The 4924-nt window shown below is 46.7% G+C and overlaps 1 non-coding gene across 1 annotated transcript; it reads left to right on the forward strand.

Annotated features, from left to right (window-relative positions):
• The first annotated feature begins 4533 nt into the window (after window positions 1-4533).
• On the forward strand, window positions 4534-4605 carry TRNAM-CAU (transfer RNA methionine (anticodon CAU)). The gene has a single exon. It is a non-coding gene; the product is annotated as a tRNA-Met (tRNA).
• The last annotated feature ends 319 nt before the right edge of the window (window positions 4606-4924 follow it).

Genomic DNA, 4924 nt, shown 5'->3' on the forward strand with positions numbered 1-4924 from the left:
CGGTACGCTAGATGCTAAAGGTGAGCACCATGCTCCGGGCCTCCCTCCTACTGCGAACCGAACTGGCTCCTGAACCAACCCTCTGTGTAGCTACGTTGAATGTCGGAGGTTTAGGACAGAAACGAAAACAAAGTCAATTGTATCGGCTGGTAACAGAAAATGACATTGACATTCTCGCCGTCCAGGAGACCAAAGTCGAGGGAGAGGGGGAGACCGGGAACATGGTGCAGCGTTTCACAGCAACGTACTATGCCGTAGTTAGCCACGCTGTAGGACTGTCAGCAGGATGTGTACTCTTTTTGAAAAAGTTGCCCGGTCTTACTGTTCAAAGCATCACGTCATGCCCGTCTCGGAGATTAATAGTGTGTAACGCGGAATATCGGGTGACTTGTGTGTACGCGCCGAACACATTGGAGGAAAGACATAATTTTTTTGCTTATGTTAAGCAGTATATGATGCCTGAGAAACGCCTCATTATTATGGGGGACATTAACTGCGTACTGAGTTCTGCGGACAAAACCAGCTGCACAGCTTTTCGAGACAGGAGTACGGACTTATTAGCTGAGGTCGTTGCCGAAGCGGAATTAGCAGATGTGGCTGAATGCCTACAGAGAGCATGCGCGGTAAAGTACACTCATTTCCAGGGTTCTAGCCACGCACGCCTGGATCGCATATACGTTGCTCTGGATATGATCCCGATGTGCCGTAGCTACGAGGTTGTACCAATATGTTTTACTGATCACTGCCTCGTTAAATGCGCAGTAGGAACAAAGAAACAACTGAAACACTTTGTATGGGACATGTGGAAAATGAACACTATGCTACTTGGCGACGAACAATTTGTAACAAAAGCATTAGAAGAAATTAACGCAATAAAACCAAACACTAGCCTTAATCTGGGTCAGCCGTGGGAACTATGCAAGCCGCAGATTAAAGTCACAGCAATTGACAGGGCCAGTGCGATTCGTTTCCAAGAAAAAATGAAGGAAACCGAGCTGCGCACAATATTGGAGAAACTGATAGCAGAGGAGTGCAAAACGCCCGGCATTTTCAAAGATGATATCAGGAATGTAAAGCAGAAACTGCAGTTGATCGAAGAAGAGCGCTATCGCGGTGCGTGTACAAACAAATTCACTGAAAGCAGGCGAGGTACCTACGAAGCGGGCTTTAGGGATTGAAAAGACAAACGCCCTACGAAACCACATAGCCGAGATAGAGCGGAATGGCGTCGCGGTGAATGATAACGAGGGCATTCGGCGCCAGTTTTCTGAGCATTATCAGGCGCTATTTGCGTTTCATCATGCCGACTTGGACGGATTTAAAAAAAAACATTTCTTGGCCATATGCCGCGACTGGACGATGAGATAAGAGAATTCTAGGAGCGACCAATAAGTGAAAGTGAAGTGGGCCCGATGGCTTATCCGCCTCGTTTTATAAGTTTTTCAAAGAAAAGCTGGCTGCAGTGCTCACGGTAGTGTTCAATGAGGTGTACCACATGAAAGTTTTACCACAGTCTTATAGTACATCACACACTGTTCTTATACATAAGACTGATGCCGCAAAAAAACTTAGACTGGTGACATATTACAGACCAATCTCTAACTAACGTTGACTACAAAGTTTTAATGAAATTTTTAGCGAGAAGACTCCAAACAGTGATTAAAGACCTAGTAGGCTGCCACCAGACATGTGGAATCAGGGGCAGGTCTATAGTGACTAACATACATAAGATGCGGTGCATGCTTGAGTGCTGTGACATCATGAAAGCTTGTGTCGCTGTGCTGCAGCTCGACCTAGAGAAGGCCTTTGACTGTGTCCCACATGTTATCTTGTTCGCTATTCTCGATCATATTAATGTCGGTTCGATTATCAAAAATGGAGTGGCCATGGCGTACAGGAATTGCACCACGCAGCTTATCATAAACAAGCGTCTGGGGGCCCCCATTGCCGTGCAGCGTTCTGTACGCCAGGGTTGCCCACTCAGTCCACTTTTATTTTGTCTTTACATTGAAACACTGTGCTTGGCTATTATTCAGAATGATTCGATTCGCGGGTTTCAACTGCAAGCTTCTGAAGTAAAGCTCTTAGCGTATGCCGATGATGTCGCCGTATGCTGCATCGACCAAGGAAGTTTTACAGCAACGGTTGAAGTAGTGAAGTGTTTACGGGATCTCACGGGCAGTTTAATTAACTGGGGTAAATGCCTGGGATTCTGGCATACAGAATGGCCGACAACCCCAGACACAATTGCTGGCGAGACGTGGGTGAGCACCCCAGCGAAGTACCTAGGTGTCCCTCTGGAATGCTACAAAAACAATGACGACCTCTGGCTAAGCCAGCTGCACGAAACGCGAGAAAAAGCAGACAGGTGGAAGGGGGTTCCCCTTTCTTTTTTCGCTACGGCCACAGTGTGCAATCTTTTTTTTTTTTGTAAGTATGTTGTGGTATTTGATGCAGGTACTGCACTGCTCGCTGCTGAATGTGCAAAGGCTACACAGAGTGTTCGCCACCTTTATATGGGCATCGCAATGGGAAAGGTGTAGTCGAACGAACTTGTTCAGAAGGGTGAAAGACGGCGGTCTTAGCCTGTCGCATCTCTTTGTGCGACAGCTCGTTAATAGGTTTATATTTTTTCGTGACACGAGCGATCCTTTTTTACGCACAGTGTGCCAAGTCAGATTAGGAGATTCGTTGTCTAGTTTTGTTGTTGGCACAAATGTGATGCATGGATCCATTTCAGGTTTTTTCAAGGAGGTCGTGACTAGTGTACGATTCTTTTCGGCACGTTTTTCGATTGATTATCTTTCTTCAGTGAAAAGAACAACACTGTACAAAGATGTGTGTGACAGCATTTTTCCGGAATCACTGTACAGAGTCTTGCACAGTGGAGAACCCGGTCAGAATGTTTTAAAAAGGGTAAAGAGAATGCAGGTGACGCCTGGAATGAAATCCTTTTTCTTCAAGCTACACACTGAAACACTGCCAGTAAAGAAATTCCTAGAGCAACGGGGCTTTTTCTTACCGTGTGGAGCTGACTGTATGATATGCAAACAGCCCGAAACTATAGATCATGTTTTTCTGCATTGCTGAGAAGGTGTGTACTTTTGGGATGTTCTGCAGCGAACGGTCAAAAAAGATTTTCCACTGGACCCACACGGCATTAGATACCTAGCAATAAACAATGAAGACGGAATCCCATTCGACCTCATAATGCTGGCCGGACTCCACTCTGTATGGCGCTCCCGCATGGCCGGTTTCCATTGTGATCCGGATGCGAGGCCCGCACGGATGTATTTTCGCGAGAGTATAGCGAGATTTGTTGAAGTGCAGAAGTCGCTTGAGCCTGTACCGCAGTGGCTGCCGAGAGTAGAAGCCTTGACAGCGCTGAAAGAATTTTAATATGACAACGTCAGTACAAAGCTGACTGCTGCGGCATTTTTGTCTGCCTTATTTTTTGTTTCTATTTCTGTGTACCATCATGTGTTACTATGCAGTGTCGGAGACCGGTAATAAGGAAAAAAAAAAGTGTGGCGCAGTGGAAGCTTGCTGGGCCCATAACCGTGGATCGAAACCACGCTCTGCTAGATCTTTTTTTTCTCTCACTCCATTTTACCCGACATACTCCTTCGCATGCCAGTATGTTGTCTGAAATTAAAATACCTAAAACATATGCCTACTACTTCGTTCACCAGAGTCGCGCAGTGGAAGCGTGCTGGGCCCAAAACCCAAAGGTGCGGGGATCGAAACCACGCTCTGCTACGTCTTTTTTTTTCTCTCACTCCATGCAAACATATTGTCTGAAATTAAAATACCTAAAACATATATCGTTATTTCGACCAGCAGAGTCGCGCAGTGGAAGCTTGCTGGGCCCATAACCCAGAGGTCCGTGGATCGAAACCACGCTCTCCTACTTCCTTTTTTTCTCTCACTCCATTTTACCCGACACGCTCCGTCGCATGCCAGCATGTTGTCTGAAATTAAAATACCTAAAACATATGTCGTTACTTCGACCAGCAGAGTCGCGCAGCGGAAGCTTGCTGGGCCCATAACCCAGAGGTCCGTGGATCGAAACCACGCTCTGCTACTTCATTTTTTTCTCTCACTCCATTTTACCGACACGCTCCATCGCATGCCAGCATGTTGTCTGAAATTAAAATACCTAAAACATATGTCGTTACTTCGACCAGCAGAGTCGCGCAGTGGAAGCTTGCTGGGCCCATAACCCAGAGGTCCGTGGATCGAAACCACGCTCTGCAACTTCCTTTTTTTCTCTCACTCCATTTTACACGACACGCTCCGTCGCATGCCAGCATGTTGTCTGAAATTAAAATACCTAAAACATATATCGTTACTTCGACCAGCAGAGTCGCGCAGTGGAAGCTTGCTGGGCCCATAACCCAGAGGTCCGTGGATCGAAACCACGCTCTGCTAAATCTTTTTTTTCTCTAACTGCATTTACCCGACATACTCCGTCGCATGCCAGCATGTTGTCTGAAATTAAAACACCTAAAACATATGCCCGCTAATTCGTCCAGCAGAGTGGCGCAGTGGAAGCGTGCTGGGCCCATAACCCAGAGGTCCGTGGATCGAAACCACGCTCTGCTACTTCCTTTTTTTCTCTCACTCCATTTTACCCGACACGCTCCGTCGCATGCCAGCATGTTGTCTGAAATTAAAATACCTAAAACATATGTCGTTACTTCGACCAGCAGAGTCGCGCAGTGGAAGCTTGCTGGGCCCATAACCCAGAGGTCCGTGGATCGAAACCACGCTCTGCTACTTCCTTTTTTTCTCTCACTCCATTTTACCCGACACGCTCCTTCGCATGCCAGCATGTTGTCTGAAATTAAAATACCTAAAACATATGTCGTTACTTCGACCAGCAGAGTCGCGCAGTGGAAGTTTGCGGGGCCCATAACCCAGA

The sequence above is a fragment of the Amblyomma americanum genome, chromosome 7 (assembly GCF_052857255.1).
Source record: "Amblyomma americanum isolate KBUSLIRL-KWMA chromosome 7, ASM5285725v1, whole genome shotgun sequence".
Taxonomy (NCBI): Eukaryota; Metazoa; Arthropoda; class Arachnida; order Ixodida; family Ixodidae; genus Amblyomma; species Amblyomma americanum.